Source organism: Haliotis cracherodii, unplaced genomic scaffold (genome assembly GCF_022045235.1).
Source record: "Haliotis cracherodii isolate W230 unplaced genomic scaffold, xgHalCrac1.p SCAF_12, whole genome shotgun sequence".
NCBI classification, from domain to species: Eukaryota; Metazoa; Mollusca; class Gastropoda; order Lepetellida; family Haliotidae; genus Haliotis; species Haliotis cracherodii.
Window position 1 is genome coordinate 41233218 of NW_027266267.1, and position 15989 is coordinate 41249206.

Genomic DNA, 15989 nt, shown 5'->3' on the forward strand with positions numbered 1-15989 from the left:
TACCCCCATTCAGAGCCTATGTTCAACTTATCTCCATGGAAACGAGAAAAAATAAAAATGTCAAAAATCTCTTAATAGCAAAAGGCACCACTTCAGTGCTGGGTTAATGTGTATACAAAGTTTCGCGAAAAAATATTAAACGGTTTCTGAGTTATGGTCCGGAAACCAAGCTTACCCCCATTCAGAGTCTATGTTCAACTTATCTCCATGTAAACGAGAAAAAATAAAAAAGTCAAAAATCTCTAAATAGCAAAAGGCACCACTTCAGTGCTGGGTTAATGTGTATACAAAGTTTCGCGAAAAAATATTAAACAGTTTCTGAGTTATGGTCAGGAAACCAAGCTTACCCCCATTCAGAGCCTATGTTCAACTTATCTTCATGGAAACGAGAAAAAATCAAAATGTCAAAAATCTCTAAATAGCAAAAGGCACCACTTTAGTGCTGGGTTAATGTGTATACAAAGTTTTGCGAAAAAATATTAAACGGTTTCTGAGTTATGGTCAGGAAACAAAGCTTACCCCCATTCAGAGCCTATGTTCAAGTTATCTCCATGGAAACGAGAAAAAATAAAAAGTCAAAAATCTCTAAATAGCAAAAGGCACCACTTCAGTGCTGGGTTAATGTGTATACAAAGTTTCGCGAAAAAATATTAAACGGTTTCTGAGTTATGGTCCGGAAATGGTGGAACGCCGATGCCGACGCCGACGGGAACCGTGCCAAAAACAATATGTCTCCCTCCATTCTGGGGGAGACATAACACCAATAATAACTACAAATTCCTATGTTAGGTCTCAAACATGATGATAGCTTATAGACAATGAAGAGGACTTGTTGAAAATCTAAAGATTTTAGTGTGATTACAGCCAAAATACAGGATTTCAGGCATTGATGTAATTAAGGTTTTGTATTTGTAAGAATTATTTCCAATCAGAGGCATCTGGTCAGACAAAGGAGACCACCCAAGCATTTTGATGACTACATTACTGATTTTTAATATCACAATGTGCCAAAACATTTATGTTGCAGTGTTTTCTTTTGTGTGATGGAAAGAAGTCACTCAAACAGTTCATGCATTCCATGGTAAAAGAAGATCAGACATGGTTAGCATTCGTGTTTATCTGTGACAACTTCCCACTGGTGACATTTGAGTGAACTTTGCAAGTGGTGATGAATTTTGATATTCATATTATTAAAATCTGTCAAACTGTATAAAAATGTGTGTGTTAAATCATAAATATTCAAAGGGACTGTTCCCAACACTCATCAATATCTTAATGAATGAACATTAGTTTATTGTATGGATTATACAAAGATCTCACTCTCATGCTTTGCAAATCCTGCAATTGACCAAAATCTGCACGACTGTTTACGAACCAGATTTCGATTTCGTTGCACAATTTTGATTGAACTATGCACAGATCCGTTAGTCCGGCCAAAATGTAACAGTATACTCCATGATACCAGCCTAGTTCAGCAAGGCTGGAAACTGGACATTTACAGTCTTCCTCTCTTGCCTTGGGCAGATGGTGTGATAGATGAAGGCAACATTTATAAAAGAAAATATCTGCTTGTAAAACATCTTTGCTACTCTCTGTTATACACCATTTGAAAGCTCTGATCCTATTGTTTATAAATATGAAAGTTATGTTTTTCATACTATTTGAATAATGCATTTACAACTTAATTAAATTTGTTGTAAATAAAAAGATGTAAGCTAACACATTCATAACGTCCAGATTTAGGACCAAGGAAGCGAAAATTTGACGATTTTCAGCAAATATAAGATTTCATAAAATCCACTTACCTATTTTTAATAACATTGCAGGCAATAGTGAATAATTTCTTAATCTATGAATAAAAAATGATAAAATGATAATTGAAATGGGATACGTATTTCAGGCATTGTGAAATGTGATAGATATAACAAGCATGAAATACTCACAATCCCCGCCAATATGATATGTCCGGTTGTGTGCAATGCATTAGCTCCTGTGAACTATGTTCCCAGGGCCTTTTTGTAAATAGCCTAATTGCAGCACTTAAACAAAGTTATTACTGGTGTTGTTTTGCCATCTGCAGTTTATGATAGAATATGTAACTGTATTTGTAATGAGTAAGGATGAGACATATGGACGAACAACTTCTTTATTACAATTAGGAGCAATGGTTTCGGTGTAGGTTCTAACACCCTTATCGAGCAAGTGAAGTACAGAGTATGGTTGACAAGAATATTTAGTGTTTATACAATTGAGTAGGTTTAAGATCAGTTACACTGTTGTATTTGTAATGAGTTGTGTTTCTGCATGAAGTTAGTCAGTGAATGCAACAACTGTGTCCATGACACTTTTGGAGGAACATACACAAAAGCAATGCAGAACTTTCCAACAAGAAAGGAAATGTATTCAATACTGTGAGATGACATTATGTGCCAAGTTTGGTGAAGAAATATGGTACCGCCCTTTTCAGTCTAAGTCAAAGTCATTGCCATGGAAATGGAAATGGAAATTTTTTTTAAATCCCAAACTATCAAAAGGCACCTGTTCACCACATCTATCTATGTGCCAAGTTTGATTGATGAAGAAATATATTACGGTTTTCAAGATCTGCTCCGGAAACGAGGACTACCGCCATTTTCAGTCTAAATCAAAGTCGTTCCAATGAAAACTAAAAAAATTAAAATTTTAAACCCAAACTATCAAAAGGCATCAGTTCGACACTAGACCTATCTATGTGCCAAATATGGTGAAGAAAAATGGTATTGTTTTCAACATCTGCTCCGGAAACGAAATGTGACGGACAGACGGATGGATGGAAGGACGGAGGGAGGGACGGACGGCACCCATTCCTTTATCCCTCTTCCACTTCATGATAGATTTAATAAATGAATGATTTGACAGGTAGGTTTATAAAATTATATACTATTTTGACATGACTACGGATTGGCCGGTCTACCGGCCTACGTCTGGGGACTTGATGCTTCTTGGTCGTAATAGATGATCAACAGGCCTACGGTGTGGAAAGAGTTAAGTTAAATTTGAAAACACAAAATCATTGTCAATATACCGGTACATCGCAAACATATCGCGATACGTAATTGTTTCAATTTCATATTGCGGTTAACTGGTACACCAGTAATACTGTGTAGCCCTACGATATAAAGATGTAACATTCTTTATATCCATTCACCAACATTGACAAACATGATGCTGTTTGATTGTGTAATCATTAGCCTTTCAAATTTCTTACTGATGATTGGAGAATAGGCTCATTCATATCAGTATCGTATCAGTATTATGTTCTATTTGCTGTCTGCAAAAGTATTTTCTAAAATATTCACTTATCTTGTACACTTATCTGCATGCTTCATTCCATATTGGTTCTAATTGCTTTAAAAATAAAGTGCTAGCATACATTGAAACAAAATAACAACAACACATACCTCGACAAAATCATTCCATCCATTTAATTTGAAATCTTCAAACACAAGAGTGATCAATGTCTCTCCTGCATCAATGATGTAGGTACAGTGCAGGTTGTTGTCATAATTGCCAGGGTAGTTAGGTGAGGAGATGGAGCCAGATGAGCCTGTGTAGCGCCCAACGCATCCTGAAGTAGAAACATTAAGGCTTGAATGTATGGCATGTTTACAGTGTATCTTTTTATGAAGAAATTAGAGAAATCTGTGAACTTAAAAACAAATTACTGTAGTGTGTGAATGAGTATAAATTAAAAAGTTGGTCCAAAACATAAGATAATCACTTTTTAATGTGGAAAGATATTTCTCTACCAATTCCAGCAGAATTAAGAGTAAAGTAAAGTGAAGATTCATTCTTCTTTTTAATTTAAGTTCTGTCTTTCTGATATACTTTTCATTGCATCCACTACAAACAATCAAGTAATGTATAATGGATATATTGTTGCACCATATACCTATGCTGATCTTGTATTTGCATGGTGGCTGTATTAGAAGTCTATGGCGTCTATAATGAATAAAATGTCTGTCTGTCACATTAAAAATCTGTAAATCAACACAACGGATAAATAGTAAAATAATTATAATTTATCAGTTACTGCCCCAAATGAACAACTCTGGGCAGAAGTGACCAGGAACAACTTTCTTTATAATTACCCAGTAATAAAAGGGGAAGAACAGGTGGCCAAGTGACACTGAAAGTTGTTGTGGCCCTTAGTTGGCTACTCTCTTTTAAAAAGAGGGATTTTTATATAAAACGTTGGGTTCACATTTCCATACTGGAAACATTTGCTTTCTTTATTCCAAAATACAGTTCAGGTTTCCTTAAGAATCAAATAGTCATCATAATAATCAGAGAGAACTCTAGGTTTCCAAATTATGTTCGCTGCCAAATATGTAAAAACTCCAAAATCAATCAAAATGCTAACTGAGACCCTGAAAATAAGGTCAATATCACAACAAGAAATCAGCGTTATCACTATCCCACGCCATGGGGCACATTAGAATTTTGTTTGTTCATAAAGTATTGAATATAATTACATTTCGAACTGACTACAAAGTGGCTTTATCGCACTTATCCAAACCATGGGCTAATTACTGCTGTAACTCAATCCCCCCCCCCAGGTCAGCGCCCTGCCCCGTGCCCAGGGCACAAGTGTCACCCCTCCTTTGTTCCATCGTCTATAGCCATTCGTGCAACGTCTCTCTTCAAGTACACACATGTTTTGCCATATCTAATTGCTCTCACTTTGTTCGTTTTCTTTGTTCACAATCGCGTTTGATTTGCCGATTTACACTTTGAATACCATCCATTTCAGTACCGATCGTATCAAACTTATTTTGCTTTACTCTCCAAGTTCACCCAAGGGACATTTACGACTTGATGATTACCACCTTCATCAACTCGACTCTCCGTGATGCCTTCCAAGAAAAGTGCAGCCATCAACCACAACTCATGAGGGGTGCCAACCAGGCAAGGACAACCTGGATGCAAACCCAGGGTACTAGAGTTCAGGAGGCCAGAGCCGATGGTGAGTTTTCGAATAACGGGAGTATAGAAGGTGGCATGTCCACAATTCCTTCCAACAATGCAATTAACATGCAATCTGCACAGCTTACAAATGCCGCGCAGGCTATTAACTCAGGTAGCCAGGTAAACCAACAACTTGTTAAAATACTTCAGTTACTAGAACATTCAGCACCCAGCCAGGTCAGCGCATACCAAGAAGTACAGCTCGGCTTCAGTTCACCCGCCATTTCACCCACCATAGGGAGAATCACCGAAGCTCTTAACATGGATGCCAGTGACGCGGCTTGGTCAGACAATCAGAACACAATATACAGGGATTCCCTATCCTTCTGTGCAGACTGAATAGACGCACATGTCAAACAACCACTGAGGGGAAAAATCTGTCATGGCGATTTTGTCAATCTAGGCACCCTACTACCAAACACCGAGGAAAGCCACAAGGATGGAACAATAATCATTGTCGATCAATAATCACGCTGGATTCAGCTTTCCACATTTACATGTATGTATGTATGTATGTATGTATGTATGTATGTATGTGTATGTGTGTGTATATATATACATATATATATATATGTGTGTGTGTGTGTGCGCACGCACGCACGCACGCACACACGCACAGTGAAAGCTGCAACTAAAATAACAAACACGATATTGGAATATATTATTCCTGATAAAATAATATTTTCAGATACAATTTCTGTCGACCATTGCATCAAAATTCTTTAAAGTTGTATCATTGGGTACTTTTTGACTGAATCACCGGTAGATAGGGAGGAAACGTGTGCACAGCTGATTGCTATTTCCTATTACGAGAAAATACATACGGTCATCTTAATCTCTGCATATTTATAAAACAATCCCTTGGAGAGCAGGAAATACAATTTAAATGGTAAATCATCATGTCTAGTGATTTTTTATATCAAAATTTCATCTTTTTAATTGACCAAGTTTGTTATACCCGTTTATTCGCCTGAATTCGCTGAAGGGATACGATGTGTTTTTTAGTGCATATTTATACTGGATAAATCGTTTTTCACACTATGAATCATAAACAACTTCTATTCTAATCTTTTTTTAAACTCTGAAACGTGCAACGTAGATGGTGGTAGGTAGGCAGAGCGTGTATACTGGTTTGTTGGTCATCTACTACCTACAACTCCAACTCGGCTAAATCGCTGATCATTCATAACGCTTATCAATTATTTGGACCCGGAAGGTAGCGTTGTAGCGAGGGATCACTGTAGTACCTGCACACCCTCGGCCATTTAATCCACTCTTATCTCGTTTTTATTATAGCCATGGGCATCCCCAGTTTGGTGGCCTGTGCCTCTCCTTTAGCATAGACTATAAAAAAAAAAGTCCTATTGAGCCTTCAGAAGAAAAAGCCACTTTGGCCGCTTTATGTCATCAGCAGACATTATTAATATATGTGAAATTAATACACACAAAAGTCCCATCTCTGGAAAAAAACCTTCAGTCTTTATAAGTATCTCTTACATAAAACCTAACTTCAGCACATGCACCAAGTAAAATATTATGGATCAAGGGGCGTAACTCTGTAAAGAAATAATTCACGCACCAATTTCCGAACTCAGTCTTGACAAGTATGTCTTAGATAAGTGTAACCTTAGGTTCCGGGTACTTTACCCTTCTACCTTTGGTCACTTGTCCTTATCAATCACTCCTTGGTTCTAGGGATGATGTAGCTCTCTCAAAATCACAAGTCAGATGGTTTGCTCCAGTCCTTTTTATTTATGATAGAATTAATCATAAATATACACACATGGTCCTCAGATAAGTTCTTGTTGTTGCCTGATATAAATACAACACATACCTAGATGATGCTTTGAAAGGCCTGATGGTTTATTTGATAAAATGTAACATTCCAGTACGTAGCTAAGTAATCAGCTAAATAGATGATGGCATGTTGACCAAAATTTATAGAATAGGCCAATGTCACACTCAATAATCGCTGCACATTTAGTAAGGTTGTAGTAGTTTCTTATTTCGTTCTGAAAGACTTGAAATGACGGGAGTCTTTTGTTTAACTTACTTTTAAATATAAGGTCTTTTATTATCAAAAAGATGATATTTAGAGGGTCATTGCGTTTTTCTGGAAAGCCAATCATCACATGTTTCTTTGTAATTTCGATTTGGATGTTAGCCTTTTGAAGTAGCCAAGCTTCAAGTTGACGCCAGATTTGCTGAACCATATTACAGGACCAAAAAAGATGGATTGGGGTCTCGATATCAACTGAACAAAAACTGCAATTTCGACTTTCAACATAACCTAATTTACACAAGAGAACATTAGTCGGAAGTATATGATGGAGTATTTTGTATTGGAGCCATTGCAGTTTAGTGTCTCTCGTACATCGAAAAGGCATTCTATTGTATTGGGACTAGTTATCAATTGAGTCATCCGTTAGAATATTCTTTTCCCATTTCGTACAGTGTACATTTTTTGTAGTGACTTCTGAAATTAGTAAGTTGTAGAAGCATTTCGATCCATTTACAAATTTAAGTACATTTTCGATACATGGGGGTATAATTGGATTTTGCAACTTGTTCAATTCTTCTAGTTCAACATTACTTGCCTTAAAATAGTGTTTTATGGCCACGATAAGGCCGTTATATAGTAGGAAGTTCGTTTTTATCTCGAAAGATTTTAAAAAGTTGTCAAACGACAGAAATTTTCCATCTTTGTCAAGGAGGTCATTTATGAAACGTACCCCCTTTTGATTCCAGGTGCTATAAAAAACGGGCTTACGCCCAATACATATGTTACTGTTAAACCAAATATTATCGGCCAGTAAATGATTTGCGTTGTGTTCCAGTTGAGCGTTTAAGTCCCACCAGGCAGTCAAAATATCTTTGTAGTAATTGTTAGGGGTAATTGGTAGTAGTTTATTTCTTAAGTAGTTACAGTTATGTTCTAATATATTGCCTGCACCTACCGGTAACTTGGGAAGATTAAGATTAAATAGATAACTCCACTTGGATTTCGAAGTAAGAAAGCGTCTTATCATTGATATTTTTTTAGCCTGGATTGTTGCTTTAATGTTGGGGACATTGAACCCTCCATCCCCTTTTTCACAAATGATTTGGTTTCTCTTAATTTTGTCAGGCTTATTCTTCCAGATAAACTTAAAACAATTTCTTTGAAATGCATTAACAACATCAGTGTTTGGATTTGGTAGTGAACTGAATAAGTGATGTAGCTTAGGAATAATTAACGATTTTAAAATCGTGTTTCTGCCAAGGGGAGTAAGGTTGCGGGCTGACCAAATAGACATTAGCTGTTCACATATTCTAATCTTTTCTGTATAATTTGTTACTATCATATCATCAAGATCCTGGGTAAATGTAATTCCTAGAAGGTCAAAGTCACTTTGGTCCCAATTGAGATTAAGTTGGGGGCATAATTTCATTCTTGAGCGTTTTTTGGATCCAATCCATATGAGACGCGTTTTTTCAATGTTAACTTTTAGACCTGAAAATCTGGCAAAGACGTTTAATACATTAAACACAGGAAAGAGACATTGTTCGGAACCGTCTAAAATACATACATGTTGTATCGTCTGCAAACTGATTGATTAGAAATTCTACATTGTCTATATTTACCCCTTTGATATTTTTGTTGTTTTTTATCATTATGGCAAGAATCTCTGCACAGAGAATAAATATGTATGGAGAGAGTGGATCACCCTGACGACATCCCCTTTGTATATCAAACATAGGCGAACCATAACCATTTACAAGTACACTGGATTCTATCCCGTTATATAATGTCATGAACCACGAACGTATTGATCGTCCAAAATTGAAGAAGGCTAGTGTCTTTTCTATGAAGGACCAGTCAACTGTATCAAATGCCTTTTCAAAGTCGATTAGTAGGAGTAGTCCAGGAATTTGGTGTGATTGTGTGTATTCCATAAGGTCATAAAGTAACCTCGTTATCTCGCCAATATACCTACCAGACATAAAGCCTTTTTGGTCGTCGCTAATTAATATATGGAGCACAGATTTTATTCTTTTGGAGTCCCCTTTTTAGAGTAATGGGCCATCACCTTTATCATATGATTGATTTATAGATCGGATTAAAAATTTGTTGATATCTGACCAAAAAAATTTAAGAAATTGAGCAGTGAAACCATCGGAACCGGGGCTTTTATCATTTTTCAAACATTTCAGTGCTGCAAGTAGTTCTTCATAGTCAAGTTTGCCTTCTAGTGATGATGATAAATTTCTATCCAGCTTGGGCACATTACAATCCTTCAATACATTTTCAAGATCAACATTACTAACATCATTTTTCTTATGATAGAGTTTGGAATAGAATTTTCTAATTTCTTCTTGAATTTCCTGTTGATTTGTTAAAACATCTCCATACTCGTTTTGCAGACAAGAGAAAGATTTATTTATGAAATTTCTAGACTCTAACGATAAGAAATATTTGGTTGGTTTTTCCCCCTTTTCGACTGCGTTTACTTTTGCCCTTATCATAAGCCCTTGTGTTTTGATCTTATTAATATATTCTAGTTTTGCATTTATCGTATCAATTTCCTTTAGTATCTTAGATTTAGCTTCAATGTCTTTAGTCGCATCCATGTCCTCGGTTAACTGATTAATCTTAGATATGAGTTCAGTTTCATCTCTTTCTCGTTGGCGCTTTTTGTAAAATGAATATTTAATAGTCTCGCCCCTTATCTGCAAGAGTAGAATTTCGAAAAACATCTGGTCATCTATGGTAAACTCACTGTCAGTAGAGTCATAATTCTTGTATTGTAAAATTGTTTCCCTGGGGGTTATGCCCTCACCCTGTACTGTCACTTATCTCATATGCATCCATATTTTTACCCAAAGCTTAATTAGGTTAACTACATTTTAAGTAAATATTAAAAAACCCTTTTTCCAAAATACCTTGGTTATATAAGCATGCAAACTTTCATTCACGTAACTTCAGTAGTTTCTGAGAAAAGTTGTCGCCATTTCACACAATATGCACCAAGTTGAAAAGCACGGAGCAATACCCATAACTCTGTAAAAAAATGAATTTACAACACCAATTTTCGAACTTATTTCAGATCATGACCAGTAACATCTGTGTGTAAAATTTCATTTCTCGGACTTAAAGACTTTTTGAGAAAATGTGTCTACTTTGAGAAGATAAGGGACTGACAGATGGACGGACTGACGGACAACTCCGTTGCTATATCCCCCGCCACGAAATAATAAAGAAAGTGTGGTCTGCCGACTGTCCTAAATGAGGTCAAGGTCGCCACTTTCATTCTTGGACTTTCCAAAACAATTGAATAAAATCTGTACAGTCTACCGGTAGTCATTTAGCTGCTGAAATGTTTCTTCAGGACATATGTTCTAAACAGACCATGCCTGTAAAGACATTCCACATGAGCAACATGATATTTTTTTCAAATGTTTAGATACATGGATAAGTGATATCTGAAAATGCTGACAGCAGTTATGGAAACCAGAATAAAACAAGAGTCACGTGAAATGATGAGACTTGTAAATAAATGAATCAAGAGGTCGGATGTATCTATAGACTGAAAGCAATGATTATCATGGATGGGGTGTGACCATCAAAGTGGATTCCACAGGTTCACAAATTTTCAACCAACTTGACTGATCCATGGAAATTATTTCAGACATCTTAATAATTAATCTTCAAATTGCTGATGGCTGAGGTCATTTGGAAATATTCACAATTTTTATCAACTTTTGAAAGGGCATTCTTCTACATCATGGAACAAAATTTTTAAAATCTATGGGACATTTTAGATGAGAATAAGTCAATGTCCTTGACATTGAACCGAACTGAAAATTGCTAACAAACAGCAAATAGGTAAAATGCTTTCTGTGACCTTGAAAATAAGATCACTAATATCAACTGTGTTCTACAAACATCCCTAAGACACCATCATGAGGTTCTGAAGATTTCCTGCTTGACAAGCAGTAAATTGGACAAATGCTTCCCATGAATTTTAAAGAAAAGTCGACAACATCACAATCAACAGGGGTCTGCAAACACCTCTAATATACCTTGGCACAGACACTGAACCATATTCATCCAGAGGTTCTGGAGATAATTTGCTAACAACAACTATGGGGACATACAGACAGAGCTTAATACCAAGTCCCAGCTTTAAGTGGAAGCATGTTGTCCAGGGACAAAAAGAATAAGGTTTTTCATTGGCACTTACTGAAACCAACTAAAGTGACAGGGTGATTTTTGGCAGTAATCACTTGCACAAAGAATAAGGAAGTTTTTTTATTCATAACACAAAATGCACAAGTATTTGTATCTAAAAAAATTCCAAGATGGCTTGTTTGTACCAATGCAGAAGCAGTAACACTTCAAAGGTATCAACGTCAGTAAACAGAAACTAAAGCTTTCACTAACTATAATCGCAGTGAAGTGTATTTTTTTTCTCTAACTTCAATGCCAATTCTACAAGTGAAGGGAGGTAACTCACTGTTATCGAGAGCATTTTAAACATCATTTTCCCCAATAATATCGTCAAACTAGTAAAGGTACTTTGCCATGGCTTATCCAGCATGTAAGATACACAAAATAGTGGATTGGGTAGTAATGACAGGTTTGGGGTCTTCAGCTTAAGATGACATGGGTCATTGCTCGTGTGATTAAAACCCGGTGTGTCTGATTCAGATTCATTTTGTTACAGGCCACCATACTAAAGGTGTAATGTAACTGACATCAATACACTGAAACTTTATGTAATATGTCAATTACACAAACACAATGGGTGGATACAATTGTTAAGGTTGCAAAATTGTATCTCTCTTTATAGTACATTACTAAAACTGAACATATGAGCATTCACTTACCATCGGCATTATGAAGTTTTCCAACGAGAATGCAACACACAACAGAGAGATACAGTATCCAGCTACGTGTATGGTTCATCTTGATGTGAGTCATCGTACTGTCCACATGTACTCATAAGACACCCTTGACACCTGCATATTCAGTCATCCAGTAAGACTAAATCATCCCCAACTGAGATTTCACTTTATATGAGAGTTGGCTGTGGAGTGTTTCATAATGCATGTGTTTGATACTTCCTGCTTTTCATAAATAATGGGCCTGCCCCTTCGAATATCATAATTATTTTTTATAGAAATTGATACAGTATGCCTTCTAGCCCTGTCCACCATCGATTATACACCAGATGATGTCCAGTTACTTATGAATGTACTGAATTACTTATGCTGCTGTCCTTGATTGCACATAACAAGAGAGGGAAGAACCCTATTTTGCCCATCTCTTGTAAATATGTTGTGTATAACATGTTTATTTGTTTGTTTGTTTGTTGTTTAACGCTGCACTCAGCAATATTCCAGCTATATGATGGCGGTCTGTAAATAATCGAGTCTGAACCAGTCAAGCCAGTGAAATCATGACGCAATTGGGATACAATGACATGCATCAACCAAGTCAGCGAGCCTGACCACCTGATCCTGTGAGTCGCCTCTTACGACAAGCATAGTTGCCTTTTACAGCAAGCATAGGCTGCTGAAAAAAAATTCTAACCTGGATCATCAGGGGTCGTGTATACCATGCATGTAATAGGTTCCATTATTATGGTAGCATCAAATAAAATTGTTTGTTTGTTGTTTGATGACACATTCATCAATATGACGGTGACCTGTAAATAAGAATCCAGTGGTTGGACGTGAAGTGCTGCCAATTTCCAGCATATGACAAAAGACGCTCTCCCACTCAACTGGAGTCGGCATTATGTTGAAAGTCAGTAGACATAGATTGGAGTCTATAGTTATAGTCAGGTTTAAAAAATCGAGAAATGATGGGATGGTTGGGAATGAACCGTTCTGTTGTATCCTGACAGACTTCATCAATGATCTCCCGGAGCTTGTCATTAAAAACCTTGGGTGCCATGATGGGTTCTTACATAACCATCCTCTTAGTATGATCGGAGACAGCACTAGATCATATCTGTGACAGAAGCTGTTGCCTCTGGATCCATCTTGGGTGGTTGATGTGTCCTCCTGCATACGGACGATGGTATCAAGCATAAGTCCAACTTGATCCATCCTAATGGATTGCAGTGTGCTTCCCTTGATACTCTCATATGATTCAGGTTGTGGTGGAATGACACTCAGAAGAGTATCATAAACATGCCTGGACAGAGCTTGGGCATGACAGCCACTGATTCTGGCATCTGTTGTAACTTCTTTTCTTCCGTCTTAGGTTGCAGGACATAAGATTGTAGAGATGTTCCAATAATTCCGAAAGGATAGAGGTCCGTTGACATAGGTCCCTCAATAAGCAGCTGGTGTTGCTGCTGGTAAGCGCTGTATCCCGTCTGGTGGTTGTTGCTCAAACCATATGCTTCTGAGAAGATCCAGCAAGGTGACCATGATGGCCCCATAAGGGATGATGCTCTGTAATTAGTAGAGTGTGTGCTGGCAATCTGGCCCATGCGGTGGTCTTCTGTAATGGTTGGCAAAGACACTGGACTCCCCGTGGATAGTTGTACATGAGTCTGACTGCCCGTATGGGTAAAGCTTTGGGGCTTCTACCCCCGATGACTAGCTTGTGTTGTGTTGTTGTGTGCTCCATCTGACCATGCAGTCCGAGTTGATGATGAAGTTGATGGGCTAGTCTCGTGTGTCTGGCCCACATGAGGCCTCTTGGCCAGGGGATTCTTCTTAGTCTGATCATCTTGACATCACTTCAGTCATTCCCCCTCTGTGAATAGTGCTAATTCCATTGCTGACCTGCTTGTTAAAAAGTTGCTCCAGCAAACTTCTGGAGATGACAGGGGCCAGTTCACCCAGAGCAGGAGTCTTAGGCGTCATGACTTTAGGAGACAACTGGCTGGGATGAAAGGAGAAGGTATGAAGATGTTCCCTGCCTTCTTAGCCCCATCTTACTTCTGGCCTTCCTAATGGAGTCCGACAACTTGCTGAAGGCCAATAGGGAGAGGGTGGTGCACTGCTCACATCTCGTCTCTGCAGAGCAAAAGACATATCTACACTTCCAGCAGGAAGGATGAGGATCTCCCATGATCATATAATGACCACACAACTTGCATGAGGAAGGAGAGGTAAAGGAAGCCTTGACAGTTCACACTCACAACATCAACTTTATACTTATGTGATTATCAACCGATCAACCAACTTACGTATACTGAAGATATGTTCCTAATTTAGCTGAATAAAGTAGATAACTGAACTAGCTAGACTAAAGATTTAGTTAAAGCGTGATTGCAGCCAAAATACATGATCATGGCAATGACGTAATGGAGGTAGAAGGATTTGTCATAATTATAAATTTTTGGCACAGCAAATTGCAGCACCTTAGATGACTAGCACATTAAATTTTATTTTGCACTTGTCCATAAAAAAGATCTCCTGCAGAGCTGCCATCTGGTTAATGGCAAAAGTGACACAAGGAAATGTCACTGGTCCTTCCTGTATTCTACTCTGACTACTCAGCCTCAGACTTGAGTTGTTATTTTAACGCTGCAACCTGTGACACTTATCCCCAATGTTATCCATAACAGCATAAATGATATCTACAGTTCAAGTTGAGTATATTGGATATTAACTTATAGTAGATAGCCTCAGTGCACAGTTCCTTTAGATAAAAAAGAACAAAACTAAACATTCCATTTCAATAGTGAATTTCTTCAAGAGAAAAATAAATCGATAATGACTGTTTGTCTCATATGTAAACCTTGTTAAACTCTGGCTCATTTCAAACTATGGTTTGAAGGAAATGAAGTCAAATTTGCATAAACATTATCCTGTCAAAAATTGAAACGAATACACATCATGTTTTAAATGAAACAATAAATGGAAATTTCAGTGTTGCTATAAAAACACATCCCTGAGTCACGGAAACCGTCCACAATTTTCTTCCTTATTACAGTGCAATTCTCTATAAATGTATTTGCCAATGAACGTACCAGGAAACAACATAACACCTGACAACTGAAATACCAATCAGCCTATCACAAGAGCAAAGTTAAACATGCCCTTGACAATCATCCACATACACTATATTTTCTTGTGTGTAGTGTGTGCACTTACGTATGATGCACACATCCCATTCTTGGGTACATGTTTTGAGAAAAAATGCTATTGCGTATATTGTGCGCAGTCAGTTATGATGAGTCAATGTTGGAGGCTTCTCGTAGTCTTGCTATTTTGATCATGAAAACAGTATGTTGGCATATAATAGTCAAATAACAAAGAATTTTTACATGTCAAAGTCTGACGATTATGTATACATTCTCTGACAACTAAGGTTCGTTTAAAGGCATCAGTGGCGGTAATCTAACCATCGTTGCTGTAAATATAGGTGAAAAAATTGTAAATGTTTTTTTAATCTGGATACCTCTAATAACCTGACACGTTACATTTCCTGATGTATTGATGTTTCGACACCATGAGTGAACATGCCCCAATGTATTGTATGGATCAATAATTCTAGAGACTATACTTCTTAGTTCACCTGACTGAAATTCAAGTGAACTTATGTCGTGGCCTTTGTGTGAGTCATTCGTCCTAAACATTTTCTACTCAGAAACCACTGATCCAATGGTACTGAAAATCCTTACACTTATTCCAATAAATTATGACATCACAATTTGTCAGAGACGTTCGAATCCAACTTTCAATATGGCCGCCTTGTCAGTTACATTCAAAACCTATTTTAGACCATTATTCAGTCAATTTTTTTTTAAAACAAATGAAATGAAATGAAATTTGACATGTGCAATAGTAGTGGAGCTCAACAGACATGTTCCATTTTTTGCAATATTATAAATTTTGACCTAGATTTGACCTTTTCACTTCGACCTTACTGCAAGCTGAAACTTGTCCTGGACATTGCTGTCAGTTTTGATCCAAATGTAATGAAATTTAGTTGATGTGTAATTAGTTGTTTGGCTGAACACATGCTCCTTATT

The 15989-nt window shown here is 37.2% G+C and overlaps 1 protein-coding gene across 1 annotated transcript in view; it reads right to left on the minus strand.

Moving 5' to 3' along the window:
• Positions 1–15989, minus strand: part of LOC139457383 (scavenger receptor cysteine-rich domain-containing protein DMBT1-like) — a 92243-nt gene that overhangs the window by 48395 nt on the left and 27859 nt on the right. The window lies entirely within an intron of this gene.